Consider the following 13582-nt stretch of genomic DNA (forward strand, 5'->3'; position numbering starts at 1 on the left):
TAATCCACTAATCCAACTGATTATAATGGTTTTCCACTTAGATAACCTCTAAGTCTTCTAAAGTCTACAAATCACAACTTGATCACTCTAGGAATCCTTTTACAAGCAATGTAAAATAATGTTTACAAGAGTATAGATTTGCTTCTAATAAAGCTGTAATCACAACTGTGATATTTCTCTTAAGTTCTAAACTTAACACTCACTAAAATATTACAAGAGTTTGTGAGGTTGAAGATGAAGTTCGTAAGCTTTGATTTTGACAACGTTTCTGTAAGTTTGCGCAAGTGTTCTATTTTGCTTCTGATCAGAACTTCTATTTAAAGGCGCTAGGAAATGACCGTTGGGAGAATTTAATACTTTGCGTGTAAAGTACAACGCTGCATTTAATGTTTCACACTTTTGTCAACTACCTCAAGCCTTGCTTTTGCTGCTTTTACTGGCTTTGCCTTTTGTAGCTTCTAACGTTCCTTTTGTCAGTCAGAGATTTGACGTTTAGCCTTTCATCTTTTTAATTTCTTCTGGACTCAGATTTTGTAGATATACAACGTTTGAATATCAGAGTCAACAACTTTGGTGCAGAGCATCTTCTGTTTTCTGACTTTGAAGAGCTTTGAGCGTGATACCATCAGAGCTTCAGAGCTTCTGCTTCTGAATTCATTCTTCTGATGCTTTACAATTCATGTTTTGATTCTGCATGACCATCTTCTGATGTCTTGCCAGAGCATGTTCTGATGAAGCCATCCAGAACCTTCTGAGTCAGTGCTTCTGAGCGCTGCTTTGTGCATACTCTTTATATATTTCCTGAAATGGAAAATGCAAAGGATTAGAGTACCACATTGTCTTATACAAAATTTATACATAATGTTATCATCAAAACAAATAATATTCACTACAACAAAATTGATTTTTTGTATCGCCTAATTTAATAGCACTTTTGAAAAAGTGCTATTAAAATAGAAAAAAATACATCTATAATAGCACTTTATATTAAGGCGCTATTATAAAATATATATAACGTGATTTTCATAGCACTTTGTATAAAAACGCTATTATTAAATGCTAATAAGATAACACTTTAAATAAAACGCTATTAATATTGTTGACTAAAATAGCGCTCCCTTCTAAAACGCTATTAACATTTTTCACTTTTTTGAACAAGAATTTTTGTAATTTTGATAGCACTTTATCTAAAGCGCTAATGTTATATTAGCCATCCCAATGTTAGCACTTCTGGAATAAACGCTACTATTAATACTAATTAAAAAAATTAAAAAATTAAAATATTAGCAGGCATTTTTTAGGTTTCGCGCACAATACTGAATCTTTTCAGCTTGCCACCAAAATCTAATCGTGCACAATACTAATCGCAAAACTTCTCTCCGCCGAACCTTCTCTCCGCCGAACCTTCTCTCTGCAATCGTTCTCTCCACCGAACCTTCTCTCTACAAACCCTCTCTCCGCCGAAGCTTCTCTCCGCCAAAGTTCTCTCCGCCGAACTATCTCTCGCTATATTTTTGTCAAACCCTAACTCACGCCGTCAAACACAGCCACATACTCTAATCGCAGGCTCTGAGACAGTACCGGAGTTGAAGTCTTCGCCGGAATCTTCGAAGGTACGGTACAAGTTCTTCTTTATTTCGAGCTTTTATCATTTCCAATCATGTTTGGTTATGTTCGAATCGGAAGTGTAGAAACAAAGGGCTGAGAAGGTTTTGATACAATATGAGATTTATCTTAAAATCTGAGATTTGTTTGAGATTTATAATTCTTCATTGTGCATATAAATCAGAGGTTTTTGAATTGCTTCTGAGAATATAAATCTGAGCTTTTTGAATTGTTCTACTTTACTATTGAACCCATTTTTATAAAATATATGTCTAGGTTAGGTGATTTTGAATGCTAAAGTTTTCCAAATTTTAACTATAGCTTCTTGCTGGTTCTGGTTTGAACTCTATCCATCATTCATTCTTGTAAAAGATATCAGATTCTAGGCATCAGTTGTATTGTATGGCTCTGTTTTACTTATAAATTTCAATGTGATGCCTAAAAAAAGACATATCATCAGCACAACATACAATTTTTGGTAATAATGCCAAGGCCAAACACATAATATATAATTGGTCAGTTAGTGCAAATAATTATGGTATATATGTAAATTAATATCAAGAGTGAGTTGTACTTACACATGCGTTGGAATTTCTCTTTGAGTACAATCTTGTGCTCACTGTTAGTAATTTTAAAGTAGAAATCAGGATATGTGGCCTGTTCAACACAGTTTGCCGGATTTGCGGTGCCAATAGCCAAGATGGTTGCAGGGCCTTCTGCCCTTTGAGCCTTATGAATTTCAGAAACAGTCACCATCTTGATATATTGATGAATACTAGTTTCGAAGGTTAATTTGCTGAACTGGTTGTTGTAGAAAAGGAAAGGGGATGAAGAGTGTTGTGTTGTAATTATCATGTTTGAGGTTACATGGTTTTATAGTGTGAAGAATTAGTCGATATTTGTGGTAGGTAGATGAATGAACATGACTTCACGAGATTCACAAAAACACTTGTAGTATTCTATGGCTGGCTTGATTGAACTGACCATGTAAGTGTTTCCTGGAAAATACCCCAATGAGTTTTTTTAATTAAGACCCTTTCTAGTCAAACCTTTTCTTTTTTTAATATACTTACGTTCTACCAAACTGGCTTGCAATTTTTTCATCATAAAATGATTTCACCATTTAACATGTGTGGTGAAAATTACCCACTTCATAAATACACTTTGATTGTATCATATAAATGAGTAAATTAACTAAGGATGTGGCTGACTTATGTGCAAGCTGATTGATTGCTCTAATTATATATTGATTGTAATTAGATAGGTGTGGAATCATTGACTTTCAAAAATCACATTACACTTTGATTGTATATGTATTGAGTTAAGTGGTTTTTATCATAAATAAGGAAAGGTTGGATGAATTAATTCTTTTTAAGTACCTGCAGATCGTTAATTTCATCATTAGGAAGAGAATGTTTCATATATCTAGAATATTATAAGTTGGAATGAGGATAAAAGAACCATAATATTAAAAAATACCAAATACTTAATAACTACACACATTTTACTATAACATCACATAAAAAACATGTGTTAAAGAAGCATCAATTGCTTAAAAAAGGCCTCCCTTTAATTTTTGTGTTAGGCCTACATATATATTGGGCCATCCCTGATTAGAATTTGACAAAGTGAAAATACTTTGGGGGTGTTCTCTGTCATGAAAAGATTGAGAAACTGATTCTGACATTCTTCATAATATACAGTGAGACTTCTTTTAGGGATGAGGACAGAAGAGCCTCAAAATGACCACTAGGCTACTGACACTAACTGAATATGTTAACTCAGCACATCCAGCTACTTGCAACTAGAAGCTACACTAACTACCAGAGACATACTTACCTACCTGATGCTATACATAATTAACAAATGTACAAGAGCATATATACAAGCTGTGGATCATGCACTCCGATGGTTCAGAAAAAATGCGAATTTTAGGCCCACTTAGAGGCTCTATATAGCATATTAGACTTTGAAAGAGTGCAAAGCAAATGAGACAGTATGTTTTCTCTGAAGAGAAAATGACTCTGTTATATTTCAGAAAGCATAATGAGACCTTAGGGATGAACCTAAAAGACTTACAAGTTACCACTAGATAATGAACACTAACAGAATATGTTGACTCAACATATTCATTTACAAGAACTATCAACTACATACATGTGCTACCATGTGCACTAGCTACTTGTGCTATAGATAAACTACAAGTCTACAACTGTACAATAACATGTACAAGATACAGAAATACATAATCGGATTACTATATAAACACGGACACTATTTCAGTTATTTCACGTTTACTTCATATTTCCGTTGTATGATATCAATGGTGATTTGTGTATGTTTTGTTTTACTACAGACACCAACCTTGTGTTAATATAATGCTTTAACTTCTAAGTTTACCATGTAGGACAAAATCCTGGATTTTCCTTTTTCTCATGCTTTCTTAATATATTTAACCAGGGTTGTGGGGCTTTTTTTCTTTTTTGTTCTCTATTTTTCTTTATTTTTTTTCTTTTTTTTTTTTTTTTTTTTTTTTTTTTTTTTTTCATTTTTTTTTTTTTTTTTATTTTTTTTTTCTTTTTTTTTTCTTTTTTTTTTCTTTCTTTTTTTTTTCTTCCTTCTTTTTTTTTTTTTTCTTTCTTATTTCTTTCTATCTCTTCTTTTTTTTTTTTCTTTCTTTTTTTTTTTTTTCAAATCCACCGATGGTCACACCAACAACTATTCTTTCTCAACTTCTCGTCTCAATCTGCATGTCGCTCATCTTGCAGGTACTCTTCAATATTCAACAGCAATTTTGTTTTCTTTGATATTGTTTTGTTTAAGGTTCAAAGATTGGTTTTTTGTATATTGTTTTGTTAAATTGGGTAGCGCAGAAAGGTGAGTACTAATTACGTTCGAATTCAGGTATGATCATATGCTTAATTGTTGTTAAAATTCAAATTTCCATATGATTATTTGATTGTTATCATTTTTTATTAATGTTGAATTGATAAAATATAGAGAAAATTAAATTAAGTCAATTTCATACCAGCAAGAGAGTAAAGGACGTGCCTTATAAACATGTTAGCCGTTGATGCCTAATTTATCTGTTATTATTCTGGACTAAAACAAATTTTAACTTCGATGTTATAGCTGGTTTTTCTCTCGGTAACTTGTAGAGATTACGTGGTCTAGTTAATTTTGATAAACTACCATACCTAGTTCTATTCGAATACACTATATAAATGTATAACTATCATACCTAAGTTATATTAGAATACCTGGTTTATATATTAAAAGTATATTATTTGATCTATTTGTATTTCATTTTGAGTAGTCTTTTGAAAAAAATTAACTTCAATATTGTAGTGACAGGAAAATGGTTCAAGTATGGGACAATGTGGACCTAGTGGGGATACAATTGCAAGTCTTGGAAATGTTAAAATGCTGATGGATTAGCAGAGGAAATGTAGATTTTGTTGGTCCAAGTTTAATGTTTGGTCCATTATTGAATTTGAAAATTTTATGATGTAATAACTGTACAGTTTTATGAAAAAGTTGGAAATTTTTATTGAGCCTTTAAATATTATCAACACAATAAACCGTTATTTGGTATTGGATTGAATGTAGCTTAAACCATTGAATGTAGCTTTTTGATATTTGCACACCAATAGAATGATTTTATGTATAATAAATAAAAAAAAAGTGTACCTTATATTAGCGCTTTTTTTGAAAGTGTTATCAAACATGAGTCATATATTAGCGCTTTCTTTGAAAGTGCTATCAAACACGAGCCATATATTAGCACTTTTTTTAAAAGTGCTATCAAACATGAGTAATATATTAGCGCTTTCTTTAAAAGTGCTATCAAACATGAGTTATATATTAGCGCTTTTTTTGAAAGCGCTATCAAACATGTGCTATTTAATAGCACTTAGTTTGAAAGTGCTGTCAAAATCAAATCAAAACACACGCAAAATCCATACTTCAATAGCGCTTTAGAAAAAACGCTATTAAAATCGGTACTTTAATAGCGTTTTTAAAGTGCTATTAAAAAAAAAACGTTTACAATAGCGGCGCGGTTAATAGCGCTTTTAAGCGCTATCAAAAACAAAAAAAAGTGCTATTAAATAGCTCATTTGGCGTAGTGATTGATCAGAACATTTCTTGTTCTAACAATCTCCCCCTTTTTGATGATGACAAAAATATATATAATTGATATGAATTTGTATCCAGAATAACAAATGAACAAAGACAATTACACAGATATAGCATAAGCATATAATCAGAGTGTGTGAATATGTCTCCCCCTGAGATTAACAATCTCCCCCTGAAATTAATACTAGAAGAATTTATAAATAAAAGACTTCCCTGAGTATTTTTCCATTTCAGTTGAGACTTTCACGTGAATAGAACTTCAGAATATTCGTAGCTTCTCTTCATAGCTTCCATTGGATAGCTTCAGAGCTTTGAATTTCTCTTTGTAATCAATTGAATCAGAACAATCCTTGCTTCTGATCTTGAAGCTTCAGAGCACTAAGCTTGCTTCAAATCTTTAAGAGCTTTAGAATTGCTTTTCCCCATGTATTTGCTTCTCATGTTGAGCTTTGTCCAGAATGTCTTATTCATGCAAAACTATCAGAGATAGAAAAACTTGCAAATAATGTTAGGAATGTTGAGACTTAATCCCAGCAACTGATATAATAAATCAATTCAATTATCAAATTTCTCCCCCTCTTGTCATAACATCAAAGAGCATAAAAGATTCAGGTGAAAAACGACATACAGAGTGAAGAAAGAAAAAGATAATTTTTCATTGATTAGAATCAGAAGATAATAATACAGAAGCAGATGCAAGAAACAGATGCAGAAAATAAAGAAAACAAACTAAGACACAAGACAGACTACGACTGGCTAAACTAAGAAGCTAAGACGACCAGAAGGTTCTTAATCTCAGCAGTGTCTTCAACTTGCTTCTGAGTAGCTTCTTTATGATCCTTCATAAAGGATCTGAACTCAGCATGAGTGTCCTCGTGCTTGTTTAGACGAGTAGCCAAACTTGCTTGAGTCTGTTGGAGCTTCTCCATAGTGTTCATCAGAACAGAGACAGAAGGTCCAGCAGAAGCAGCATCAAAGCTATTGTCCATAACAGGAGGATTTGCATCAGCTTCAACCATGAGAACATCTTCATGATTTTCCTGAACAGGAATATCTGCATCTGGATATTCTAGGGCTAGAAGAATTTCAGCCAAATTTGCTGGAGGAGTTTGAGCAACAGGTTTCGGAGGGTATTCAACTTCTGGATATATCATATCTGGTGCCTTATCAGAGGGGTTCTCCCTAAGCCAGTTGAACAAAAACTGAAAATCTCCAGTTAGAACCTTGTAAGAGTGTGGCTTCCACACAACAATAGCCAGAGGTTGTATTTCATACCTCAAAATTTGCCCTCTTATAATTGTCTATGTCATTTTATTTCAAATAATTGACGTAGCGCAATCGGTAAGAATTTGAGGGCAAAAGACGCACGACCGAAAGGTCCCGGATTCGAATCCCACTTCTAACCTTTATTTTATTTTCTAACTTTTTTCCATTTTTTTTTATTTTTTTAACTTCTTTAGTTATAATTTTCTTCTTTTTTATCAGGAAGTTTGAAACATCTTTTTTCTTTAAATCTTAATTTTTATATACTCCTTTTAGTAAAAATATTCAAAAATTACAAAAAATACATATATCGTTTTTAGAAGTTACTTTTTTATTTTATTTTTAGCATTAGCTTTGTTATTAGTATTATATTAAAGATTTAAAAATATTATATCAGATAGATGTTTTTTTATTATTATTATTATAGTTTTAATTCAGTTATTATTAATTTTATATTTTTATTTCTAATTATATTATAGTTAGTTAGCTATTATTATTATTTATTATTATAATTAATAGTTATTAGAATTTTATTTTTATTACTAATTAAATCCTTTTTAGAGTCCAAGCCCATTGTTTTTTAACCTAATATTTTTCTTATAAATACTAATATTTTTTGTACATTAGGGACTAACAATTCTAACCATTATTCTCACACTCTCTCTCTCTCTCTTCTCACAAATACAAAAAATATGTTCTCCTACTTCTCCTTCTTCAGGGTTTCAATTTCGGTTGCAGCAGAGTGATAAATTTTCCAGCCTATCAGCCGAATTCTGAAACTACTGTTTCGATTTGCTCCGAATTTTTTCCAGAAGTTCATAAAAAAATCGAGGAACAATACTCCTTTAGAATAGAATTCTAAAGGATTTTGAGGCAAATTCCTCGTTTTTCTATTTTATTTGATTTAATTTCTATTTTCATATTTTCAAAAAAATCTCAAAAAATTTGTAGCTTCGTTATCTTATTTTATTTGATTTATGATGAGGTTTTTATATATTTTTTATTTTATTTTGATCACTTTTTTATTTTTCCATTTGTTTTCTTAACTGTAACATTGCATGGTTTATGAACAGGTTTCTTATGGATTGGCCAACTGGAAGGAGATTTATCCCTTGACCTCAAGGAGGTTATTCATATTTGGCCAAAAGCCTTTTGGTATTTGGCCAAATCATGTTATTCGTATTTGGCCAAAAACCTTTTGGTATTTGGCCAAATCAGTTTATCTGTAATTTTGTCCATAATTTAATTTTCTAAACCCCAATTCTTTTCTTGTGTTATTATTATTATAATTATCTTCATTATTAACATTATTACTATCCTTTTTTGCAGGTATTTCCTTTGGCTAAAGAGGAACGGTGCATGAATATGAGTTTACCATTGGTAGGGCATAAAGCTTTTGCCTCTTCGAAAATTCCATTGACATCCTATGGACCTTGCCACACCATATCAGATCAAATACTGGTTTTTCTTTAATTCATTTTTTTAATTATTGGTTTATTGTTTTATTATTAAAATTTTCACTAAAACCTTAATCTTTTTTTCTCAAATCATAAAATTCATGTTATTTTCACAAATCACTCTAAAAATCTTTTTTTTTCTTTTATAAAATTAATTTTTTTATTTATTTTAATAATTTAGAGTAATATTTATATTTAGGTTTAAATCTTAATTTAGTTTTTTAGTTTTTTCATATAAAATCAATTTAATTTTTAATTTAGGTTTAATTAATATTATAAATTTTAGGTTTAGGCTAATTTTAATCAAATCAGGGTTTTCAGGTCAACAATTCAATTTTAATCTGATTTTAGGTTTCATCACTTACCTTTGCCCTTAATCCTAAAAAATCATCTTGGTAGGTGTTGCCCATTAACAGTGGGTATAGGTTTGCCTTTGGTAATCAAACATTAAATTTCTTCAAATGCGCATTCTCTTCTCATCCCATACTCCATTGATTTTCGAATGCTCTCTATTTAATTTTCCTCCTTATTTAAATTATTTGCCTTTATTTATTTATTAAAATTATTTGCTTTTATTTATTTATTTATGTAGGCTATTTGCCTTTTTGCCTTGCCTCGCCTTTTAGTCATAATTTTGTATTTGCCCCATTTGGGTTTGCCTTATGTCATTTGTCTTGTCTGTTTAATTCTTGCAATATCATTGTATTCCTTCTATATTTTGCCTCTATTTTCCTTGCAGGTGTTTATTGTAATAATTTAGATTTATATTTCCGCCTTTATTTTTCTGCCCACAGGTGTTTATTGTAATAGCGTAGGACCATTAAACTGTTTTATTTTTCTGCTATGGTTAGTAATCTTAGGGAGTGCAAACCTGCAAATTAACATAGAATCACTAATTTTTACAAGATAAAAATATCTGAATTAACCACTTGATTGTGCCACACACGCACCTTTAGGGTAACCTCCCTTGTTGCCTTATTATTGTTGCCTTGTTGCCTCTAAGTATACTAAATAGTCAAGTCCCTCGATTCCGAGGATACCTAAAGCAAATGTTGCCTTAAAGTTATTGAAACTCCCTCGAAGCTGCCTCGGTAAAATGTGATGATTGTCCCAATTGCTAAGGTATCCTCGCCTGTTGCCTAAAGGTTAAATGACTATTATATCCTTCCCTTAGACTACATGCCCTCTTTATGGCATGGGACAGTCTTGTGGCGAACGATTATTCTCGATAACCCTTAAACATCCAATTGAAAGACTTCCTGCCCTCTCATGGTATGGATAGACCCTTTCGCCCGAAAAACTTAAAGAACAATAAAGACAAATTTAGGGTAGGTAGTTCTTAATTGCTTGCTCGCATTCAAACTTTCAAATTACTTTTCACAACTCTCTTTTCAAATACTTTCAAAACAAGGCTACGCTTATTTACAAGCTAAAGTCCTTTAACGAAGTTTTACTATTCACACACGACACTCTTTCAAACAAATCAAACGAACAAGTGAGCTAAGCAATTAAGAGCCCATGGATAACAATGGATGCAAAGGGTGCCTTACACCTTCCCTTTGTATAACTTACCCCCGAACTCAAAATCTTTAAAAGGTGTTTTTCTGTTCTTTTAGCCTTTCTTATTGGATAAAATAAAAGTCGGTGGCGATTCTTGCTATCCGCACATTTCAATAAAGTCAGTTCACCGTATTACAGAACTGGTGACTCTGCTGGGGACACTTTCGAATAAAAGAAGGGTTACCTTAAAGTTTAGGGTCTCTTAAATGTTTACTTTGCTTGCTTTATTTTAAAGGTTGCTTGGGAATTAAATGAAGGACAAATCCTATACCCGGATTCAAGTACACTTAAGATAGGAGTGGCATAGTCATGGTGACCTCTTTCACATATGTGGAAGATGAGTCAATATGAAGTTCACGCTTGAGTTAGGACTCCATAGCTATATGCACACCTTTCTCAAATGAGGGAGGTATATGTATGTGCCTGTGGGTGCGCCGGAGCTCAAGCACCTTTAGTTACCTTTAACCCATCTTGGCCTTTAGGAAGTAGTGGGGGGACTACTCTTGACAAATGTTGAGAACCTAGTCGCTACCCGATACTACAATTCAGATAGGTTCTTTCTCAAAGTATCATTGCATGATGCGAATGTATCATGTCCGAGGGTGCTTTAGAAGGGCTGACAATTCTGAATAACTGGTAGAACCCGTTGCTGATTTCTCTTTATCCATAGAAGTACCTTTGGGGAAGGGTAGTTACCTAGTCAAACTCCATGCAAGCCTTTAAACCTAAGGACATTTGTGTGACTTGCTTGTGCGTGCTACTAACCTTTCTATTTCCTTGCAGGATTTGCTTGTAGGACATTTCGTCCTTATTACCTTATGCTCTACCTATTGTATTACATTCGCATAACATCATGACATCATGACATCATAACATAGCATGATTGACTAACCCTTTCAAGGATCTTAGGAGTTTAGGGCGCACAATTTCATGTGCTCTTATCAAGGACTGAATTCCTAATCAAGGGGCAAGAGGATTTACCTTCCTCTGGCCATTTGTCTTCCAAATCAAAGACACCGTACCTATCAAGGGGCAAGAGGATTTATTTTCCTCTGACCCTATGCCTCCTAGTTCAGAGACATGATACCTATCAAGGGGCAAGAGGATTTATTTTCCTCTAGCCATGTACCTTCAAATTCAGAGATATCCCGGATCAGAGGCGGTGACCCACTCGATATGGTGAACTTGATTCTCAAAGAAGGACATTTAAAAGACCAAGGTTCTTCAGACGAAGCGGTGACCAATAATTTCCTAATGTCGCAAACTAAATCTCCTAAAGATCCTTGAAAACATCGCATCTACATTCAAAAACATTGCATAACAGGTTTCTGCAATAGGCTTCCCGTTCTCTCTCGCTGTTTATTTCAGCACAAATGGATCTCGAGCAATCAGTCAAAAATCTTTAGGCTCAGAATATCCAGTCCCAAGTTTTGATTCTGAACTTGGCCAAGGGGCAAGACGATTTGAAAAAAACTTGTTAACCCAGAAGAAAAAGGATCAGCATATATAGCAAAGTTTACTCCATTGCACATGCCATTGTCTCAAATTCTGCAACAACTGCTCAACCAGCACTTGATAACCCTATTGCCTCCATATTCAAGTCCTGCCAACCCTGCTCTTGGGTACAAGTACAACGCAAGATGTGCTTATCAATCGAATAGTCCTGGTCATGATACAGAGGATTGTGGACCATTGAAGCATAAGATCCAAGATTTAATCGATGACAAGATCACTGATTTCAATTCACCTGAGGGACCTCATATGACTGATATTGCGCATAACCAGAAAGGCCTTAATGAACGCAACCAATTTGCAGGGGCAATTATGATCTCTACACCAGCTCCACAACAACGACGCAAGCCAGATGCACCTAAGCGTCAATTCACCAAAATTAATATGACATTGGCTCACGCATTACAACATCTGTTGAAGATCGAATTGATTACTCTGAGGGACCCTCCTAAGAATCCTAACACCTAAACTCCTGGCTATAAACCCAATGCGAGGTGCGCGTACCATTCCAATAGTCCTGGACATTACACAAACAATTGCTGGACATTGAAGAATAAGATTCAAGATCTGATCAATGACGAAGAAATCAAATTCAACCCTCCTGAAACTCCTGTGGTGATCACCGCTCCTATGCCTAGTCATGAAAAGACTGATTGACGTCTAGAAAGATGCACTTTTGGATCATTAGTTCTACTTCCATTTGCAATTTCTTTTTTGTTTGTTTAAACATTCGACTTATGATAGACATTATCTGTTTTAATAATCATCATCAGTGCATTGCATATGTTTGTCTTGAATAAATCATTTCGCTATCACTCATTTTAAACTGTGTCTTTACTTTGTTTACGTTTTGTGATATTCGACTCCTGCTAAAGCTGTATGCCTTTTGAGGGAGGATGACGAAAACGATACCGCAACCTCATACAGTATGCCTTTGAACGGACTATGCTGACGATGTACAGGCATTGTTTCAATTCCTAAACAGTGGAGATATAAGGATGTTAATCCCTCGTCAACCCCTTTGAGCCTAAGAAGTATGAGTTTTCTTTCACGTACAAATTGAAACCCTTTAATCATAACCCGGGGCAGGGTAGTTGCTCAGTTAACTCAATTATACAAGCCGTTGTTTATACAAATAATGATGGGTTCCCGCAACCAGTAAGCCATGCAGTCAATATCCACCAAAAAGAAAAAGTTGTTAAGTCAAAACCTATGAAGGAGACTTATCAAAAATCGAAACATCCCGCTGACTGTAACCTCAAAATAAATTGTTCAGGAAAAAGTTAGGGATAACAAAATCAATGTCAAAAAGAGGTTGCTGCAAATCCTTGACAAAAAAAAGAAGAAAATATTACAAGGAGGATGACTGCCTGTCCAAATAAATTGCTGGTGCTGAAACCATCATCAAATGTCAGTGGTATGACTTCAAGCTCTGCTAGGACTTGAACGCAAAGTTAACTGAGCATAGGATCGAAGAACATCACGAAGATGGGGATGGGTACAAATAAACTTGGAGCCATTATCTTTTGTTTCTTAAACCGTGAACCAAGCCACGTTACAACCCTTGAAAGTCCTAACTGAAGCATGGTTAGTTCAAAATCATACTGTCACAAAAAAGGTATCCTGACTCCTTAAGTTTGCCAAAAATGCTGAGTTGATATTTCGTTTTTACAAACATCACGATTTTACAAATATCACGCCTTTACATCTCCTGTTTTAATGCTTTTCTAAAAACAAGACAGACATATGCATTGCATCTCATGATTTCATTATTAAACATATTCTGCTACATAATTTCAAATGTTAGCATCAGGAAGAATTTGCACAGGGTACAACTAATGACTAAAAGTCATTCCGACAGACGAAACCATTTCAGTAACAGTAACTTTTACACCTGACTCAATTAGAAGTCAATAAATACAAGGGTCATGACATGCTTTGTCCAATCAATCTGGGGCAATCAGGTCAAGATTCAAAGAATCTCTCAGGAATGCCGAACAATCAGGGACATGCACCCGAATGGGCCTGAAGCTACTTCCCAATCGACA

At 33.8% G+C, this 13582-nt stretch overlaps 1 long non-coding RNA gene across 2 annotated transcripts; it reads left to right on the top strand.

Moving 5' to 3' along the window:
• Positions 1-1053: 1053 nt before the first annotated feature.
• On the top strand, positions 1054-5168 carry LOC131599643 (uncharacterized). 2 transcript variants are annotated; one of them, XR_009282871.1, is made up of 2 exons: positions 1054-1613; positions 4954-5168. It is a non-coding gene; the product is annotated as an uncharacterized LOC131599643 (long non-coding RNA). The 2 variants fall into 2 exon arrangements; XR_009282872.1 differs by lacking the exon at positions 1054-1613 and adding an exon at positions 4297-4373.
• Positions 5169-13582: the final 8414 nt, after the last annotated feature.

Source organism: Vicia villosa, linkage group LG4, assembly GCF_029867415.1.
Source record: "Vicia villosa cultivar HV-30 ecotype Madison, WI linkage group LG4, Vvil1.0, whole genome shotgun sequence".
In the NCBI taxonomy this organism is placed as follows: domain Eukaryota; kingdom Viridiplantae; phylum Streptophyta; class Magnoliopsida; order Fabales; family Fabaceae; genus Vicia; species Vicia villosa.